Genomic DNA, 22,809 nt, shown 5'->3' on the forward strand with positions numbered 1-22,809 from the left:
TATAATAATAAAAAACAGTGAAAGCTATATACTGTTTTCCCCAAGTGCTGAAGCTTTGCTGCCCCCTGTGATCAGTAAACTTGGTATGAGCTGGTTGTTCATACTGGTCTTGTGGGGGTGGGGCCTGTTGCTTGATTCTCAGGTGCATTTGCTCTGTTGGAACTGTGCCTCCAGTGCACAGGGAGGTCAGGCTCAATGTAAGCAGCTCCAGATTCTGCTATTACACTGTTTTGCTCCCTGAAGGCTTTCAGCACTGATTGGCTGGATGAATATGACAGCACCCCATTTTCTAGCCCTGGAGCTGAAAGTTTGCCCCGCTCTTCAGTGAGCCCTCACAGAAAAACAGCCAATCACTCTTTTCTCTCCTGTTTCTGTCAAAACTCTGTGTTCAGGGATCCCTGGGTGGCGCAGCGGTTTGGCGCCTGCCTTTGGCCCGGGGCGCGGTCCTGGAGACCCGGGATCGAATCCCACATCGGGCTCCTGGTGCATGGAGCCTGCTTCTCCCTCTGCCTGTGTCTCTGCCTCTCCCTATCTCTCTGTGACTATCATAAATAAATTAAAAAATTAAAAAAAAACTGTGCACAGCTTTTTTATCCATTTTTTTTAAATCTCAGGCACATAATTGAATTTCAAAACTCAAAATTTTACAGACTCCTGCAGAGCGGACCCACACTGTTCCTCCAGGAAGAGGGAAGAAATATTGCCATGCTTCTACCTTTTGCTGGACTCCTGCCAGGAAAGCGGTCACAGGACTGTGCAGCAATTTACAGTTTATGGCAACATGGAGCAGAAAGCTGGCACCTAGCTTTGCTGTTTTCAGCTGGCTTCCCCACTCTTGTGCCTGGGAACTCTGTCACATTAAGGCACCCCTATTCTTCTTGTAACCCCAGGGAGCCTGAGACTATGCTTTCACTCCTGGGATTATACTTCACTTTTCCACTTGAGCACCATTAAGCCAGGGAAGTACTCTACTCTAGTAGACTTCTAAAAGTTTCAATTTTGTGCTCTGCTACTTATCATACTTTGCAGTAGCTTCCTTCAGAGGACTCTTCTCTCCACCGTATCCTCAGATGTATCCCCCCTGATTAAAGTCTCCATAACTCCTAACTTCCAAAAAGTGATCACTTTTCTACTTGTAGAATTATAGCATTTGTTTCTTCAGATCTCAGATTGATTTCTCAGGTGTTCAGAATGATTTGATAACTCTCTAGCTATTTGAGGGACCAGACCAACTTAGGTTCACTGACTCCTCTACCATCTTAACTCCTCCCCTCACATTAGCTTTTATATCAATATCTGTGATTCTTTAAACTTTCCACCCTCCCCTTCTCCTGAGATACCCATGATATGAATCTTCATTCGCTTTATCGTGTCTCATAATTCACGTAGGCTTTCTTTACTTTTCTCTATTATTTTTTCTTTTTGTTTTTCTAATTAGCTAATTTCAAATGGTCTATCTTAAACTTCACGGAGTCTTCTGTATGATCAAGGCTGTTATTGAAGCTCTGTCGAAATTTTCAGTTCTGTCATTATATTCTTCAGCTTTGGGATTTCTATTTGGTTTTCTTATAATTTCTATTAATTTATTAAATTTCTCAGTTTATTAATTTAGTTGTCTGCATTCTCTTGCATTTCACTGAATTAATATAAGATGAATATCTTGAATAATTTGTCAGACAAATCATAGGTCTCTATATTTTCAGGGTTAGTTATTTAATTTTATTATTTTCCTCTAGTGGTGTCCCACTTTCCTGATTCTTTGTGATCCATGTAGCTTTGCATTGGTATTTTGCATTTCAAGGATCAAAAACCTTTTTCAGTCTCTAACACTGGTCCACAGGTAAAGATTTCATAATAGTTCCCTTTTCTGATAGGATTATCTCCAAATTCACAGTTGTTCTCTGTTGGAGCCAATTATGAAATTATCTCTGGGTCTACAGTGCGTTTCACCATTGTTTAAGCTTGTTACCAGGGGCTCGGGAAAACATGGATCTTGACCCTGGGTAGATAAGATTGTCTTCAGTACATTGTTCAATAGGGTGGTGCTGGGGCAAGGGTCTGCTTCAGAAAATAGGCTAATTACCAGATGTGCCCACATTTGTGGCTCCTGCCAGGTGCCTGGGACCTATCTGGTTTTTGGATGGATAGCTGAATGAGTAGGACTGGCCCTCAACTATGGTTGAGAAGTTCTGGAACCAAGCCCTGTTGCTATTTCAGGTTTCACAACCAATATTGTGAGTCTGCAAACCTAGCTTTGGAGAACATGGATTTGCTTATCTCACAATTCCCTGGGTGGGCAGAACTTCTCCCTGACTATAAGTTGAGGTGCTGGAGCCTAGGAGAGGTCTGTTTCAGGTACTCCTGAAGGGCATACATGTGTGTAGCCCATGTCCCTGTGCTAGCAGAACTGCTCTCAGGCTGAAGCCAAGAGGAGTTGTTACTGAACTCAGGACCTTTTTAGGGATCTCGAGGAGCACAGACAAAAATGTTTCCCACTGGGTCCCTGAGATATTACTGCTCATAAACTGTGGCTAGTATGGACTAGAACTGAGTAAAGGACCCTTTCAGGATCTTTGGGAAGCAAAAATGAGTTTATCTCTTGCTGGGTCTCTGGTCCAGCAAGTCTGCTGGTAGAGTATGACTGGAGCCTTTTTAGGATCTGGCTTGCAATGTCCACAATAGCCAAACTGTGGAAGGAGCCTCGGTGCCCATCGAAAGATGAATGGATAAAGAAGATGTGGTCTATGTATACAATGGAATATTACTCAGCCATTAGAAACGACAAAGACCCACCATTTGCTTCAACGTGGATGGAACTGGAGGGTATTATGCTGAGTGAAGTAAGTCAATCAGAGAAGGACAAACAGTGTATGTTCTCATTCATTTGGGGAATATGAATAATAGTGAAAGGGAATATAAGGGAAGGGAGAAGAAATGTGTGGGAAATATCAGAAAGGGAGACAGAACATAAAGACTTCTAACTCTGGGAAATGAACTAGGGGTGGTGGAGGGGGAGGAGGGCGGGGGGTGGGGGTGAATGGGTGACGGGCACTGAGGGGGACACTTGACGGGATGAGCACTGGGTGTTATTCTGTATGTTGGTAAATTGAACACCAATAAAAATTAATTTATTAAAAAAAAAGGATCTGGCTTGCAGACAGGATTGTCTCCAACTAAGTCTCTGGACTCATAGGATTGCTGGTAGTTTATGTCTGCAAGGGAGCTAGAGTGAAATTTCTGTACCTTTCAGTATCTCCAGGGGCACAGACAGGAGTGTCTCCTGCCTGGTCTCATGGCTGGCATGTCTGCTAATATACTGTAGTATTGAGGGGCTAGAGCCAAGTATAGGGCCATTTCAAGATCTCTGGGGTTACAGATAGGAATATTTCCCACTGGATCACGGTGCTACCAGTACTGTTTGCACACTGAAGCTAGAGGGAGCTGGAGCCATTAAAAGGCCCTTTCAGAATCTATATTTGGATTGAGTTTGGTGATCTTACCTCCAGGGGCTATGAGACTGCAGCCAAGAGGGGCCGGAGCTGGCCACATCAGGATCCACACCAGGACCAACATCCGTATACCTATTACCCAAATCACAGATGGGCATGACTCTTCCTGGTCTTTTAGCATATGTTACTGTTGCCCAGACCAAATGTATACAGGCTTTAGTTAAGTTCTCAGGGGTATGAAGCTATTTATGTGTCTATAGCCAGAACTATGTTTGATGAGTCTACCATCTGGGTGTGGGCCTGCCTTCTGCTTTCTCAATATGACTCTTGTAGGTCCTGGACTGAACTGGGTTTCATAATTTTCTATCTGGATCACAAAGCTCCCATAAAGACACATTTTTCCATGGATGGATATAAAATAACTATTGATGAGGGGGGATATGAATGGAGAATATTTAATTCAGCCATCTTGTCATCTTGTTGATATTATTCCATCAAGGCTGTATTTTAATAGCCCAAGCAGTCCTTACCACCCCACCAGCTACCCACCAGCTACCAAGGCATTCTCAGACTCCTCAATTCTCTCCTAATCTATATCATCTCAACATGTTACTTTATTTTTCTTCTAACTTACATTAATCAATTCTTATCATTATACTAATTTCTTCTATAGAACATATTTGGCCATATGTTATTTGCTCCTTAGAACTATTCCATTCACATTTGATGGCTGCATAGGCTCTGTGCTTTGCTCTACAGACATTTCCATTTCCTTATTAGGCACCATTTGCTGATCTTGGTACAGTAAGATCAACTCACACTAAGAAGTTAAATGTTTTGAATTGTGATTATTGATGGCAATTTCCTTAATACTTGCTCTGGTTCTCATCCCAACATTTATTGTAAAAGTATGCATTGTACTTGGGTTCCCACCTACGGCATTATCTGAATACATTGTGCCCTGCCATGCACAGAGCCTTCTTGGAAATAAGTTACATTTAAAACTCACTATGTCCTATAGGCATACCTGGGACATACTTGTGAGTTTGGTTCTAGACGGCTGTGATAAAGCAAATACCACAATAAAGTGAGTCAAATGAATGTTTTGGTTTTCCATTTACATATGAAAGTATTTTACAGTATACTATAGTCATTTAAGTGTGCAATAGCATTATATCTTTAAAAACAATGTATATACCTCAGTTTAAAATACTTTAGTGCTGAAAAATGGTAATCATCATCTGAGCTTTCAGCAAGTCATAATCTTTTTTTACTAGAGAATTTTGCCCCGATGTTGAAGACTGCTGATTGATCAGTTTCTTAAGGTTGGGGTGGCTGCGGCAATTTCTTAAAATAAGACAAAAATGAAGTTTGTTGCATCAATTGACTCTTCCTTTCATGAACAATTTTTCTGTAGTATGTGATATCCTTGATAGCATGTTACCCACAGTAGAACTTCTTTCAATATTGAAGTCAATCCTCTCAAACCCTGCCACGGCTATAACAACTAAGTTTATCTGATATTTTGTCCTTTCAACAATCTTCACAGCATCATACCCAGGAGTGGATTGCAACTTTCATTTTGGCTATCCCAGACTTTTAAATGTTATTATAATCCCAGTATAATTAACATTCAGTGTTATATTAGTTTTAGGTGTACAATATAGTAATTCAACAATTCCATGCATCATCACCCACTGCTTACCATGGCAAGTGTACTCCTTAATCTTCATCACCTATTTCACTCATTCCCCAACCCACCTCCACTTTGGTAATTATCAGTTTGTTCTTTGTAGTAAAGAGTCTGTTATCTTGCTTTGTCTTTCTCTCTCTCTCTTTTTTCCCCTTTGCTTCTTTGATTTGTTTACTAAATTCCACATATGAGTGAAATCATGTTACTTGTCTTTCTGTGACATGTTTTACTAAACATTATACTCTCTAGCTCTATCATTGTTCTTGAAAAGGGCAAGATTTCATTCTTTTTATGGTTGAGTAATATTCCATTGTGTGTGTATATAGCTTCTTTATCCATTCATCTATTGATGGACACTTGAGATATTTCCATATTTGGCTGTTGTAAATAATGCTGCTATAAGTAAAATATAGTCACCTGTATTTTGGTAAATACCCACTGGTGTGATTACTAAATAATAGGGTACTTCTATTTTTATTTTTATTTTTATTTTTTTATAAATTTATTTTTATAGGTGTTAAATTTGCCAACATATAGAATAACACCGAGTGCTCATCCCATCAAGTGCCCAACTCATTGCCCATCACCCAGTCACCCCCACCCCCCGCCCACCTCCCCTTTCACCATCCCTAGTTCGTTTCCCAGAGTTAGGAGTCTCTCATGTTCTGTCTCCCTCTCTGACATTTCCCATTCATTTTTTCTCATTTCCCCTTTATTCCCTTTCACTACTTTTTATATTCCCCGAATGAGAGAGACCATATAATGTTTGTCCTTCTCCGACTGACTTATTTCACTCAGCATAATACCCTCCAGTTCCATCCATGTCAAAGCAAATGGTGGGTATTTGTCGTTTCTAATGGCTGAGTAATATTCTATTGTATACATAAACCACATCTTCTTTATCCATTCATCTTTCGATGGACACCGAGGCTCCTTCCACAGTTTGGCTATTGTGGACATGGCTGCTAGAAACATTGGGGTGCAGGTGTCCCGGCGTTTCATTGCATCTGTATCTTTGGGGTAAATCCCCAGCACTGCAATTGCTGGGTCATAGGGCAGATCTATTTTTAACTCTTTGAAGAACCTCCACACAGTTTTCCAGAGTGGCTGCACCAGTTCACATTTTTGAATAACCACCATATCATTTTCCACTGTAATTATACCAGTTTTCATTCCCACAGAAGTGCAAAAGGGTTCCATTTTCTCCACATCCTTGCCAACACCTGTTGTTTCTTTTGGTTTTGATTTTAGCCATCCTGACAGGTGTGAGGTGAAATCTTATTGTTAGTTTTGATTTGCATTTCCCTGATTATGAATAATGTTGAGCATTTTTTTCATGTGTCTGTTGGCCATCTGTATGTCTTTTTTGGGAAAATGTCTGCTCACGTCTTCTCCATTTATTTATTTATTTATTTATTTATTTATTTATTTATTTATTTATAAATTAATTTTTATTGGTGTTCAATTTACCAACATACAGAATAACACCCAGTGATCATCCCGTCAAGTGTCCCCCTCAGTGCCCGTCACCCATTCACCCCCACCCCCCGCCCTCCTCCCCCTCCACCACCCCTAGTTCATTTCCCAGAGTTAGAAGTCTTTATGTTCTGTGTCCCTTTCTGATATTTCCCACACATTTCTTCTCCCTTCCATTATATTCCCTTTCACTATTATTCATATTCCCCAAATGAATGAGAACATACACTGTTTGTCCTTCTCCGATTGACTTACTTCACTCAGCATAATACCCTCCAGTTCCATCCACGTTGAAGCAAATGGTGGGTATTTGTCGTTTCTAATGGCTGAGTAATATTCCATTGTATACATAAACCACATCTTCTTTATCCATTCATCTTTCGATGGGCACCGAGGCTCCTTCCACAGTTTGGCTATTGTGGACATGGCTGCTAGAAACATCGGGGTGCAGGTCTCCCGGCGTTTCATTGCAACTGAATCTTTGAGGTAAATCCCTAATAGTGCAATTGCTGAGTCATTGGGCAGGTCTATTTTTAATTCTTTGAGGAACCTCCACACAGTTTTCCAGAGTGGCTGCAACAGTTCACATTCCCACCAACAGTGTAAGAGGGTTCCCTTTTCTCCGCATCCTCTCCAACATTTGTTGTTTCCTGCCTTGTTAATTTTCCCCATTCTCACTGGTGTGAGGTGGTATCTCATTGTGGTTTTGATTTGTATTTCCCTGATGGCAAGTGATGCAGAGCATTTTCTCATGTGCATGTTGGCCATGTCTATGTCTTCCTCTGTGAGATTTCTCTTCATGTCTTTTGCCCATTTCATGATTGGATTGTTTGTTTCTTTGCTGTTGAGTTTAAGAAGTTCTTTATAGATTTTGGAAACTAGCCGTTTATCTGATATGTTATTTGCAAATATCTTTTCCCATTCTGTAGGTTGTCTTTTAGTTTTGTTGACTGTATCCTCTGCTGTGCAAAAGCTTCTTATCTTGATGAAGTCCCAATAGTTCATTTTTGCTTTTGTTTCTTTTGCTTTCGTGGATGTATCTTGCAAGAAGTTACTGTGTCCGGGGATCCCTGGGTGGCTCAGTGGTTTAGAGCCTGCCTTTGGCCCAGGGCGTGATCCTGGAGACCCGGGAACAAGTCCCACATCGGGCTCCCTGAAGGAGCCTGATTCTCCCTCTGCCTGTGTCTCTGCCTCTCTCTCTCTCTCTCTCCCCCTCTCTCTCTGTCTCTTGTGAATAAATCTTTAAAAATTTTTCTTTAAAAAAAAAAAAAGAAGTTACTGTGGCCAAGTTCAAAAAGGGTGTTGCCTGTGTTCTCCGCTAGGATTTTGATGGAATCTTGTCTCACATTTAGATCTTTCATCCATTTTGAGTTTATCTTTGTGTATGGTGTATGAGAGTGGTCTAGTTTCATTCTTCTGCATGTGGATGTCCAATTTTCCCAGCACCATTTATTGAAGAGACTGTCTTTGTTCCCGTGGATAATCTTTCCTCCTTTATCGAATATTAGTTGACCATAAAGTTCAGGGTCCATTTCTGGGTTCTCTATTCTGTTCCATTGGTCTACGTGTCTGTTTTTGTGCCAGTACCACACTGTCTTGATGACCACAGCTTTGTAGTACAACCTGAAATCTGGCAGTGTGATGGCCCCAGAGATGGTTTTCTTTTTTAAAATTCCCCTGGCTATTCAGAGTCTTTTCTGATTCCACACAAATCTTAAAATAATTTGTTCTAACTCTCTGAAGAAAGTCCTTGGTATTTTGATAGGGATTGCATTAAACGTGTAAATTGCCCTGGGTAACATTGACATTTTCACAATATTAATTCTGCCAGTCCATGAGCATGGAATATTTTTCCATCTCTTTGTGTCTTCTTCAATTTCTTTCAGAAGTGTTCTATAGTTTTTAGGGTATAGATCCTTTACATCCTTGGTTAGGTTTATTCCTAGGTATCTTATGCTTTTGGGTGCAATTGTAAATGGGATTGACTCCTTAATTTCTTTTTCTTCAGTCTCATTGTTAGTGTATAGGAATGCCATTGATTCCTGGGCATTGATTTTGTATCCTGCCACGCTACCAAATTGCTGTATGAGTTCTAGCAATCTTGGGGTGGAGGCTTTTGGGTTTTCTATGTAGAGTATCATGTCATCGGCAAAGAGGGAGAGTTTGATTTCTTCTTTGCCTATTTGAATGCCTTTAATGTCTTTTTGTTGTCTGATTGCTGAGGCTAGGACTTCCAATACTATGTTGAATAGCAGTGGTGAGAGTGGACATCCCTGTCTTGTTCCTGATCTTAGGGGAAAGGCTCCCAGTGCTTCGCCATTGAGAATGATATTTGCTGTGGGCTTTTAGTAGATGGCTTTTAAGATATCTAGGAATGTTCCCTCTATCCCTACACTCTGAAGAGTTTTGATCAGGAATGGATGCTGTATTTTGTCAAATGCTTTCTCTGCATCTAATGAGAGGATCTTATGGTTCTTGATTTTCCTCTTGCTGATATGATGAATCACATTGATTGTTTTACAAGTATTGACCAGCCTTGTGTCCCGGGGATAAATCATACTTGGTCATAGTGAATAAATTTCTTAATGAGTTGTTGGATCCTATTGGCTAGTATCTTGTTGAGAATATTTTCATCCATGTTCATCAGGGATATTGGTCTATAATTCTCCTTTTTGGTGGGGACTTTGTCTGGTTTTGGGATTAAGGTGATGCTGGACTCATAGAATGAATTTGGAAGTACTCCATCTCTTTCTATCTTTCCAAACAGTTTTAGTAGAATAGGTATGATTTCTTCTTTAAACGTTTGATAGAATTCCCCTGGGAAGCCATCTGGCCCTGGACTCTTGTGTCTTGGGAGGTTTTTGATGACTGCTTCAATTTCCTCCCTGGTTATTGGCCTGTTCAGGTTTTCTATTTCTTCCTGTTCCAGTTTTGGTAGTTTGTGGCTTTCCAGGAATGCGTCCATTTCTTCTAGATTGCCTAATTTAGTGGCATAGACCTGTTCATAATACTTTTTTAAAATCGTTTGTATTTCCTTGGTGTTGGTAGTGATCTCTCCTATCTCATTCATGATTTTATTAATTTGAGTCTTCTCTCTCTTCTTTTTAATAAGGTTGGCTAATGGTTTATCTATCTTATTAATTCTTTCAAAGAACCAACTCCTGCTTCTATTGATCTGTTCCACAGTTCTTCTGGTCTCAATTTCGTTGAGTTCTGCTCGAATTTTAATTAACTCTCTTCCTCTGCTGGGGGTCGGGTCGATTTGCTGTTTTTTCTCTAGCTCCTTTATGTGTAAGGTTAGCTTTTGTATTTGAGTTCTTTCCAGTTTTTGAATGGATGCTTGTATTGCGATGTATTTCCCCCTCAGGACTGCTTTTGCTGCATCCAAAAGATTTTGAACAGTTGTATCTTCATTCTCATTAGTTTCCATGAATCTTTTTAATTCTTCCTTAATTTCCTGGTTGACCCTTTTATCTTTTAGCAGGATGGTCCTTAACCTCCACGTGTTTGATGTCCTTCCAAACTTCTTCTTGTGATTGAGTTCTAATTTCAAGGCGTTATGGTCTGAGAATATGCAGGGGACGATCCCAATCTTTTGGTATCGGTTCAGACCCGATTAGTGACCCAGTATGTGGTCTATTTTGGAGAAAGTTCCATGTGCACTTGAGAAGAATGTGTATTCAGTTGAGTTTGGATGTAAAGTTCTGTAGATATCTGTGAAATCTATCTGGTCCAGTGTATCATTTAAAGCTCTTGTTTCTTTGGAGATGTTGTGCTTAAAAGACCTATCGAGGGTAGAAAGTGCTAGATTGAAGTCACCAAGTATAAGTGTATTATTATCTAAGTATTTCTTCACTTTGGTTAATAATTCGTTTAAGTATTTGGCAGCTCCCACATTTGGGGCATATATATTGAGGATTGATAAGTCCTCTAGCGGGATCGATCCTTTAAGTATGATATAGTGTCCCTCTTCATCTCTCACTACAGTCTTCGGGGTAAATTTTAGTTTATCTGATATAAGGATGGCTACCCCTGCTTTCTTTTGAGAACCATTTGAATGGTAAATGGTTCTCCAACCTTTTATTTTCAGGTTGTAGGTGTCCTTCTGTCTAAAATGAGTCTCTTGTAGACAGCAAATAGATGGGTCCTGCTTTTTTATCCAGTCTGAAACACTGCGCCTTTTGATGGGGTCATTAAGCCCGTTCATGTTCAGAGTTACTATTAACAGATATGAGTTTACTGTCATCATGATATCTATTTAGTCCTTGGTTTTGTGGATTGTTCCACTCAACTTCTTCTTAAAGGGGAATTTTAAGAGTCCCCCTTAAAATTTCTTGCAGAGCTGGTTTGGAGGTCACATACTCTTCCAGTTCCTGCCTGTCTTGGAAGCTCCTTATCTCTCCTTCCATTTTGAATGAGAGCCTTGCTGGATAAAGTATTCTTGGTTGCATGTTCTTCTCATTTAGGACCCTGATTATATCCTGCCAGCCCTTTCTGGCCTGCCAGGTCTCTGTGGAGAGGTCTGCTGTTACCCTAATATTCCTCCCCATGAAAGTCAGGGACTTCTTGTCTCTTCCTGCTTTAAGGATCTCTTTATCTTTGGAATTTGCAAGCTTCACTATTAAATGTCGAGGTGTTGAACGGTTTTTATTGATTTTATGGGGGGATCTCTCTATTTCCTGGATCTGAATGCCTGTTTCCCTTCCCAGATTGGGAAAGTTTTCAGCTAGGATTTGTTCAAATACATATTCTGGCCCTCTGTCCCTTTTGGCGCCCTCAGGAACCCCAATTAAACGTAGGTTTTTCTTCCTTAGGCTGTCATTTATTTCACTTAATCTGTCTTCATGGTCTTTTAATTGTCTCCTTTTTCCTCAGTTTCCCTCTTTGCCATCAACTTGTCTTCTATGTCACTCACTCGTTCTTCCACCTCGTTAACCCTCGTCGTTAGGACTTCTAGTTTGGATTGCATCTCATTCAATTGATTTTTAATTTCTGCCTGATTGGATCTAAATTCTGCAGTCATGAAGTCTCGTGAGTCCTTAATGCTTTTTTCTAGAGCCACCAGTAGCTGTATAATAGTGCTTCTGAATTGGCTTTCTGACATTGAATTGTAATCCAGATTTTGTAACTCTGTGGGAGAGAGGACTGTTTCTGATTCTTTCTTTTGAGGTGAGGTTTTCCTTCTAGTCATTTTGCTCAGTGCAGAGTAGCCAATAACAAGTTGTATTGGGAAAAGGAGAGAAAGAGAGAGAAGGAAAGAAAAGAGAAAAAGAAAAAGAAAACAAAAGGAAAAAAAGAGAAGAAAAAGAGAAAGAAAAAGAAAGAAAGGTGAAAAAAAAAGGGGAGGTGGGGGAAGCAATCAGAAATCAAAAAGAAAAGAAAAAAGAAAAAAAAACAACCATAAAGCACGGGGTAGTATCTTCTGATTCTGTAGACTTTAAGTCCCTTGACTTCCCCTGGAACTGGTCCGTCTAGCCGGTCTTCTGGGGGAGGGGCCTGCTGTGCTGATTATCAGGTGTTAGCACTTGGGGGAGCTGCTCTGCCCCTGCCTGCTGCAGGGCTCAGCGGGGGTTGTTTACCCCGTGAGGCCCCAGGAGGAACAGCAGCAGTTGCTATGGCAACTCTGGAAGCCTGGATTCAGCCTCCGCAGGAACTACGGGGCTCTCCGTCTGCAGGCCCTGGAGGCTCCGGGGCGGGGCCGCTGATCTGCTCAGCTCGGGGCAGGATTGTCCTTGCTGTCCTGGGCCCTCCCGGCCTCTGCCTGTCCCTGGGGAGGCCGGATCATGGGCTGTGTCCCAGCGCCCTGTGCTCCGGGGCCTGCGCTGTTGGATTCGCGCTCCCGCCCTGCAGCTCCCTCAGTGGAGCCGCTCCCGAGTCCCTCGGAGCTGCTCTGGCCCCGCGTGCGCGCTGCAGCTCTTAGGGAGCTGGGCGCACTCTCCTGTGCGCAGATGCTGTTAGTGTCCCAGGGAGCCCGAGGGGATCCCCGCCCTCCTGGGTCCTGCTCTAACTCCCTGTGAGCCCCTTTCCGCCCAGGAAGGTTGGTGCAGCTCCTGCTTCTCCGGGACGGGGCTCTCCTGTCCTGGGGACACTCGCCCCGGCCTCAGCCCGGCTCCTCGCGGGGCCCCTCCCCCTCGGAGGCCTTTTGTTTCTTTATTTCTTTTTCCCCGTCTTCCTACCTTGATAGAAGCATTAACTCTTCTCACTGTAGCATTCTAGCTGTTCTCTCTTTAAATCTCAGGCCGAATTCGTAGATTTTCAGGATGATTTGAAGGTTATCTAGGTAATTTGGTGGGGACAGGTGATTTGGGGACCCTACTCTTCTGCCATCTTGCCCCTCCTCCGTCTTCTCCTTTTTTAAACTGGATTATTTGTTTTTCAGGTGTTGAGTTGTATCAGACTTTTATATATTTTGGATACTAACACTTTATCACATATGTCATTTGCAAACATTTTTTCCCATAGGTTGCCTTTTAGTTTTTCGATTGTTTCCTCCACTGTGCAAAAGCTTTCTGTTCTGATGTAGTTCCAATAGTTTTCATTTTTGCTTTTATTTTTCTTGCTTCAGGAAACATACACAGAAAAATGTTGCTATGGCTGATGTCAGAGACATCATCTGGGAGTTCTATGGCTTCAAATCTCACATTTAGTTCTTTAATCCTATTTTTGAGTTTATTTTTGTAGGTAGTATAATAAAGTGGTCAAGTTTCATTATTTTGCATGTAGCTGACCAATTTTCCCAGAATCATTGCTTAAAGAGAATGTCCTTTCCCATTGCATATTCTTTCCTCCTTTGTTGAAGATTAATTGACCATATAAATTTGAGTTTATATCTGGGTTTCTATTCTGTTCCATTGATCTATGTGTCTATTTTTGTGCCACTACCATATTGTTTTGATTACTACAACTTTGTAGTATAACTATATACCTGGAATTGTCATACCTCCAGCTTTGCTTTGCTTTTCAAAATTACTTTGGCTTTTCAGAGTCTTTTGTGGATCCTACAGATTTTAGGATTGTTTGTTCAAGTTCTGTGAAAGATGCTGGTGGTATTTCCATAGGGATTGTATTAAATGTGTAGATTACTTTGGGTAGTATAGATATTTCAACATTATTTTTTCTTCCAATCCATGAGCATGAAAACATTTTTTGTGTCATCTTCAATTTATGCCATCAATGTTTTATCATTTTCAGAATACAGTCTTTCACCTCTTTGGTTATGTTTATTTATAGGACTCTTACTATTTTTGGTGCAAATGTAAATGAGATTTTTTAAATTTCTTTTTCTGATCCTTCATTATTAGTGCATAAAAATGCAACAGATTTTGTATCTTGAGACCGTACTAAATTCATTTATCAGTTCTAATAGTGTTTTGGTGGAGTCTTTCAGACTATTCTATGCATAGTATAATGTAATCTACAAAAAAGTGAATGTTTTACTTTTTTCCTTGCTGATTTGGATATCATTTATTTCTTTTTGTTTTCTGATTGCTGTAGCTAGGAATTCCTGTACTATGTTGAAATATGGTGAAAATGGACATCCATTTCTTATTGCTGACCCTGGTGGGAAAGCTCTGGGATTTTCCTTATTGGGTATATTGTTTTCTGTGGATTTTTCATATAAGCCTTAATTATGTTGAGGAATGTTCACTCTAAATCCACTTTGTTGAGGGTTTTTATCATGAATCAATGCCAAATGCTTTTTCTGCCTCTACTGAAATGATCATATGGTATTTATCCTTTCTGTTATCGATGTATCACATTGATTGTTTTGTGAATATTGAAATACATCTTGCCTCTTAGGATTAAATCTCATTTGATCATGGTGAATAATTTTTAATATATTATTAGATTTGGTTTGCGGGTAAATTTTGTTAAGGATTCTTGTGTCTATGTTCATTAGAGATATTGTCTTATAGTTATCTTTTTTTGTGGTGTCTTTATCCAGTATCTTTTTTGTGGTGTCTTTATTTTGGTATCAGGGTGATATTGGCCTCCTATAATGAATTGAGAAATTTTCCTTCTTCCACTTTTTGGAATATTTAGAGAATAATAGGTATTAACTCTTTCTGAAATATTTGATAAAATTTGTGAAGCCATTTGCTCCTGGATTTTTGTTTGTTGGGGGGATATATATATATACTGATTCAATCTCCTTGCTGTAATTGGCCTGTTCAAGTTTTCTATTTCTTCCTGCTTCAGTTTTGGTAGGTTAAATATTTATAAGAATTTATCCACTTTTCCTAGGTTGTCTAATTTGCTGTCATATAAGTTTTCATAATATTCTCTTTCAATTGTTTGTATTTCTGTGGTGTTGGTTGTTATTTCTGTTGTTTCATTGGGATTTTGTTTGAGTCCTTTCTTTTTCTGATTACTCTGGCTAGAGGTTTATAAATTTTGTTGATCTTTCAAGGAACCAGGTCTTGGTTTGATTGATTTGTTCTTTTGTTCTTTTAGTTTCTGTATCATTTTTTCAGCTCTAATCTTTATTATTTCTTTCCTTCTGCTGGTGTGGGTTTTGTTTATTGTTCTTTTTCTAGTTCCTATAATTGTAAGGTAGTTTCTTGAGATTTTTCTTGCTTCTTGAGAGTTTTCTTGCTTCCTGTATTGCTATAAATTTACCTCTTAGAACTGTTTTTGCTGCATCCCAAAGGATTTTTTTAAAAGGTTTTTTTTAAATTTATTTATTCATGAGAGACACCTAAAGGGTTTGAACAGATGTGTTTTCATTTTCATTTTTCTACATGTAATTTTTTATTTCTTCTTTGATTTCTTGGTTGATGCCTTCATTAGTTAGTAGCATGTTATTCAACCTGCTTGTATTTGTGGTATTTCCAGATTTTTTTTTCTTGTGATTGATTTCTTGTTTCATAGCATTGTGGTCAGAAAAGATGCATGGTATGACTTTGATCTTTTATTTGTTGAGGCTTATTTTGTGGCCTGATATGTGACCTATTCTGGAGAATATTCTGCATGTACTTGAAACAAATGTGTATTCTGCTGTTTTAGAATGGAATATTCTGAATATATCTGTTAAATCCATCTTATTCAATGTGTCAACCAAAACCACTGTTTCCTAATTGATTTTCTGCTTCAATGATCTTTTCATCAGTGTAAATGTGGTGTTAAAGTCCCATAGTATTATTGTATTATTATCAGTTATTCTCTTTATGTTTATTATTAACTGTTTTATGTATCTGAGTGCTTCCATGTTGGCTGCATAAATACTTACAATTGTTATATCTTCCTGTTGGATTGTCCCCTGCATTACTATATAGTGTGCTTCTTTGTCTCTTTTTACAGAGTTTGTTTTCAAGGTCTTTTGCCCAGCATAAGTATTGCTACTTTTGCTTTCTTTCAACATCTATTTGCATGAAAATTCTTTTTCCATCCCCTCACTTTCAATCTACAGGTGACTTTAGGTCTGAAATGAGTCTCTTGTAGGCAGCACATAAATAACTCTTTTTAATCCACTCTGTCACCATATCTCTTTTTATTGGAATATTTAGTCTATTTTCATTCAAAGTAATTAATGATAGATATGTATTTATTGACATTTTGTTACTTAGTTGTTGGTTGTTTTTGTAGTTTTTCTGTGATCCTTTCTTTTTCTCTCTTTCATAGTTGCTGGTTCTCTTTAGTGATAGACTTGAATTCCTAATTATTTATTCTTTACATATTTATTAGTTTTTTTATTTGTAGTTATCATTCACTTTACATATAATATCTTTTGCAGGTAGCAGTCTATATTAAGCTGATGATTGCTTAAATATTTTTTGATTGCTTAAATTTGAACCTATTCTTAACATCTCTCCCCCTCCACATTTCTGATATTTGGTATCATATATGATATGATATGATATTATATTCTTTTATTTCATGCTTCTCTTGACTGATTTTTGCATGTATACTTAATTTATTTGCTGTTGTACTTTCTATTTCTCTTGTAGTTTTTGTTTTCCACTCAGAGTCACCCTTAACATTTCTCACAAGACTGGTTTAGTGGTCAAAAATTCTTTTAACTTTTGTTCATCTAGGAAACTCTTTATAGGAGTAGATTGCATCTTTCTCAACCATAAGAACCTCCACTCCTCATCTGTCGACCTTTTATCATGAGATGCAGCCATTCAGTGATGTCCTCAGGTTCCACTTCTAATTTTACTTAGTTGTCTTCCTATTTCTATCAAATCTGCAAATATTTCCTCCACTGTAGTCTTGAAGCTGTCAAAGTCATCCAGGAGCAATGGAATCAATTTCTCCCTAACTCCTGTTAATGTCACTATTTTGACTTTTTTCTCATGAATCACTAATATTTTTAATGCTATCTCAAATGGTGAAACCTTTTCAGAAGGTTTTCAATTTACTTTGCCAACTAACATTGCTTAGACTACTATGTGCATTGTCAATGTGCAGTAAGGAGTCTTATTTTTTTTTTGAGCAGTAATCCTCAATGGTGGGCTTAAAATATTCAGCATACAATATGATAAACAAATGTTCTGTTACCCAGGCTTTTTGTTGTTCTACTTATAGAGCATAAGGAGAGTAGATTTACCACAATTTTTAAGGATTTTAGGATTTTTGAAATGGTAAAAAAGCATTGGTTTCAACTTCTGCATAGCCCCTAACAAGACAGTCAGTGTATCTTTTGAAGCTTTTTTTTTAATAAATTAATTTTTATTGGTGTTCAATTTACCAACATACAGAATAACACCCAGGGCTCATCCCGTCAAGTGTCCCCCTCAGTGCCCGTCACCCATTCACCCCCACCCCCCGCCCTCCTCCCCCTCCACCACCCCTAGTTCATTTCCCAGAGTTAGAAGTCTTTATGTTCTGTCTCCCTTTCTGATATTTCCCACACATTTCTTCTCCCTTCCCTTATATTCCCTTTCACTATTATTCATATTCCCCAAATGAATGAGAACATACACTGTTTGTCCTTCTCCGATTGACTTACTTCACTCAGCATAATACCCTCCAGTTCCATCCACGTTGAAGCAAATGAAGCTTTGAAGCCAGACATTGACTTCTCTCTAGCTATGAAAGTCCTAGATGGCATATTCTTCCAGTATAGTAGGCTGTTTCATCTACATTGAAAATCTATTGTTACCTACCTTCATTAATTAACTTAGCTAGATCTGGTTAACTTCCTGCCACTTCTACATCAGCACTGGCTACCTCACTTTCACTTTTATGTTATGGAGAATGCTTCTTTCCTTAAATCTCATGAACTAACATCTATTAGCTTCATATTTCTTTCCTGAGATTCCTCACCTCTCTCAGCATTCATAGAATTGAAGAAGTTGAATTTAAGAAATCCAGGCTTTGCTCTGGGTTGGAGTTTGGCCTACCAGAATTTGTGACTGGTTTGATCTTCTATCCAGACTAGTAAAACTTTCTGCGTATCAGCAATAAGGTTGTTTTGCTTTATCATTTTTTGTGTTCAGTGGCATAGCACTTTTAATTTCCTTCAAGAACCTTTCCTTTACATTCACAACTTGGTGGTTTGGTGTAAGAGGCCTCTCTTTCAAACTATCCCAGCTTTTGGCATGCCTTCCTCACTAAGTTTTTTATTTCCAGCTTTTAAAGTAGGAGACATGTAACTTTTCACTTGAACACTTAGAGGCCATTGTAGGGTTATTAATTGGCCTTACATCAATATGTTGTGTCTCAGGGAATAGTGAGGCTGGAGGAGAGGGAGAAAGATGGGAGAATGGCTGATTGGTGGAGCAGTTGGAACATATACATTTATCAATTAAGTTTGCTGTCCTGTATGGGTGTGGTTCACGACCCCTGAAACAATTACAGTAATACCAGGTCACCATAACTAATATAATAACAATGAAAAATGTGAAATATTGAAAGAATAGCCAGAATGCAACACAGAGATATGAAGTAACCAACTGCTGTTGGAAAAATGGTGCCAATAGATTTGCTGGATGAAGGATTACCACAAACTTTTAATTTATATAAAAATGGAATATTTAAAAATGCAACAAAGAAAAGCACAATATAATGAGGTATGCCTTATATTTAGGCAATATTATCCTTTAGTTCATGTATCTTTCAGACAATCTGAAGTAGATGTACAATGGGAATAAAGGTGACATACCCAGAAAATGGCTTCTCAGTCAACATGGAGAAAATACAAGGATTATTCTCTGTGCTCACTGTTCTTTAAATGTTTTCATTAGACTTTGATACAAAATAATGAGAAAATTCATTAAGTCCTAAGAAAATGTTAAACTATAATATGTTGAGGTATGGTTTACTGGTAACTGATTAGAATAAAGAATCAAAATTTATTTATTTGTTTATTTTTAAAAGATTGTATTTATTTATTTATTTGAGAGAGCAAAAGAGAGAGCACAAGCAGGGGGAGGGTCAGAGGAAGAGAGACAAGCAAACTCCCTGCTGAGCAGGGAGCCTGATGCAAGATGCAATGCGGGGCTTGATCCCAGAACCCTGATATCATGACCTGAGCTGAAGGTAAACGATTAACTGAGCTCCCAGGTGCCCCAGAATCAGAATTTAAAGTGACCTTTATTGAATATAAATTAAACACTCAAATGACATGTCACCATGAGCTTCTAAAGGGAGTGTAGGGAGGCAGTTTTCAAATCATTTTATTTTTGTTAAGTAAAAGTTTATTGGAAAACAATTATCTTTTCATACCTAGAGTCTACTTTTGAATTCCACAGCAAATATAGGATATAGAATATATTATGAGTAACAATTTATATGCATGTACATTGTTATTACACATTATGTATTGTAAAATGATTTTCAAATATTGTTTCTGTTTTCCATTATTTCTTTTCATCAACTCAGTAATTTTATGAAGTAGAACAGAGTATGTTATTTCTATTTGACAAATTGGGAAACTGAGATGCAGTAGCTAAATCATTTGCCCAAAATTACAGAGTTAATAAAAACCATGTGTTTTTATACATCATCTATTGATAGACAGACACTTGGGCTGCTTCCATGATTTGGCTATTGTAAATAATGCAATAAACATAGAGAATTGTTGAATCACCGTATCGTACACATGAAACTACTCCTACAACACTGTATATTAACTATTCTGGAATTTAAAAATTAAAAATATAGACATAGGTAATGGAAGTGATAGGACTAGAGAATGAGTCTCCTGATCCTTTACATTTATGTTAGCCTTCATTCACTCAATAAATATGTTTGACACCTTCCACATGTGAGGCATTCTGGATGCTAGGGATATGGTGAGCCAAAAACTCATGGTTCCTGCCCTTATTGAGTTTATACATTCCAGAAATATAGATTTTCAGATAGCTGACAAAAGACTTGTAAAAGGTTGCAATATTGGGTAAAATATTTAAAAATACATAGTTTGCTATAAAATGTAGAATAAGAGGGGTGCCTGGATTGCTCAGTCAGTTAAGTATCCTACTCTTGATTTTGGCTCAGGTCAGGATCTCAGGGTTGTGAGATCAAGCCCAGTGTTGGGCTCTGCGCGGGGGATGGAGCCTGCTTAAGATTCTCTCCCTCTTCCCCTTCCATTCCCCCTTAAAAATGTAAAATATGAGTGGTTAAATGAAACATGATGTTTTTATGAGTTAGATGTATAATACACCAGACAGATTCATGTAAGGAAGAATTTGATTGAAAAATGTGTGCACAAAAATGTATGTAGGGACTGGTTCTGGTTTGCCCCTCTCTCTTTTTATAAATATTTTTGTTTTTAACACTGTTTAATCATAAAACTTTTAGGTTACTTTTTTGTGATATGTGGTTATTAGTGTCATAATTATTAATGACAGTAGTCATGAAAATAATAAATTACATCTCTAACTTTACTTACAATTTAAAGAGTTACTTCACATTGTTAATCCATTTTATTCTCAAGTGTAACAGCATTTTTAACATTCATTCTTAGATTAAAACCTAGAGTTTTCATGAAGAATCTCATTTTATAAATAAGATAATTATTGAATGGATCAATTACATGGCTAGTAAATTGTAAGGATCTCTGACTATGAGTCAGAGAGCCTGGAAAAGAGTATCTGAGTGCTTGGGAACTCTTTTATATTGCTTATACTTCTGTTAATGAAAGCCAGAAATGTATTGCTTTTGGAAAATACAACTGTTGTGGATGTGTTCTTTTTTAAACATCAGAAGCTTGTGTCAGATAATCACTAAGCTATGTAGGAATTTTTTATCAGAATATGCCATTTCCTAGCTTCATGTAGATTAAGACATTATGTTCTTTGGGAAAAAAATTTCCTATATAATTCCATTTGCATCACAGTAGGAGACTTTCAAAATTATATATTTTTCTACAGGGTCATAGGAACAAAATATTTCTCCATGTTTTGACTTTAATCTTTGTGCATTCATGGCTGATTTTAAGCAAATGGCAAAGTAGGTGGATGCTTCCATTCAATGGATAGCAGAAGAACTAAGCAGAAAGTACAAACAAACATTTTGTCTTTTGTATAATGTATGTAAGGCCAAACATGAAGATCTGTAGATATTATTTATGATGCAGAATATAAACAAATATATATTGGAGCCTTACTTTAGCAATAAGCAATGTCCACAGTATGGAATTTAAAATGGTTCCTCTACCTTTCTACAAGACTATGGTATCTAAATGAAGACAAAGATTTGGTATAATATTTAGCTTATTTTCAATCACAAAAATTCTGTGCCCTTTTGCATAAACCCTCGAGAAAATTCCTATATTATAGCTATCACTTATACACGCATAATATACAGATGGTGAATATTCTTTAAATTGATCTGTTCCATTATTAAATTCTGACTGTGCATGCTACAATAAACATATTCAGATGTTATTCCTTCACCATATACATTAGGTAGAATAATGTTAGAACATGCAGCACACATAATCAACTAGAAATATCAAGAATATTTGGAGGAAGCTGGTGGTACACAGAAAATAGACTCCACTAATGGCTTTGATGGAATAAAATGTGTTTCTGAAATGTAAAAGATGTACACATGACATTTCTTTCTATTATTGTTACTATCATCAGTTCTTCTCTTAATTAATTAATTAATTAATTAATTAATTAATTACAAAGAGAGCACAGGCAGGGGGAGGAGTAGAGGGAGGAAGGAGAAACAGACTCCCCACTGAGCAGGGAGCCTGAACTGGGGCTCAATCCCAGGACTCTGAGATCATGACCTGAGCCAAAGGCAGACACTTAATTGACTGAGTCACCAGGATGCCCCACTGTTGTTGGTTTTTGAAAGCTCTGTAAAACCAATGAAGATTATATACTAACAAAAACAATTAATTGTCAAATGGAGAAAAGTGAATTTATTTAATTTCATCAATCATAATGGAATCTGAGAAGTCTGTAATTCAAATTTTAATGAAAACATGAAGTGTTCATTTTGGCTGTCAGCATGCTTATAGGATCACAAAGAGGTTGATAGAAACAAATATCTCTTTTGGTGCACTATGACCTTCATGGTTCCAGAAGAAATTCAAGGGGTGCCTGGCTGCCTCTATCAGTGGAGAATGTGACTTTTGATATTGGTGTTATGAGTTCCAGCCCTATGTAGAGATTACTTAATTTTTTTTAAAAAAAGAAATTCAAAGGCAGCCCAGGTGGCTCAGCGGTTTAGCACCACCTTCGGCCCAGGGTGTGATCCTGGAGACCCCAGATGGAGTCCCACGTCAGGCTCCCTGCATGGAGCCTGCCTTTCCCTCTGCCTGTGTCTCTGCCTCTCTCTCTCTCTCTCTGTGTGTGTCTCTCATGAATAAATAAATAAATAAAATCTTAAAAGATTCAATATTGAGGGCAAGCTAACACTTGAGAAACACTTTTGTTGGACACCTTTGTGACTTATTGATATGTGTAATAATGAAAATTTCCCATTACTATGCTAATATATATGGCTTTTAAAAATTTCAACAGTACTCCCTTTTTTTTTTACAATTTAAATGACATTATTTGCTGTTAGATATTCATGCTAAAATATTCACTATTATGGCCTTCCTGGGCTTTCATTTCTCATTTCTAAATATTCCCAGAGTATAATTCCTTGACCTAATTGTTTTTGGGTTTACTGAAAAATAATGTTTGCCTACTGCAAAATGATTTTAAAACAAAAAATAAAGAGAAGACATACATCTGATTTTCACTCTTTAAAGAAGTTCTAGTGAAGTATCAAGCAAAAAAG

The sequence above is a fragment of the Nyctereutes procyonoides genome, unplaced genomic scaffold, assembly GCF_905146905.1.
Source record: "Nyctereutes procyonoides isolate TBG_1078 unplaced genomic scaffold, NYPRO_anot_genome, whole genome shotgun sequence".
Taxonomy (NCBI): Eukaryota; Metazoa; Chordata; class Mammalia; order Carnivora; family Canidae; genus Nyctereutes; species Nyctereutes procyonoides.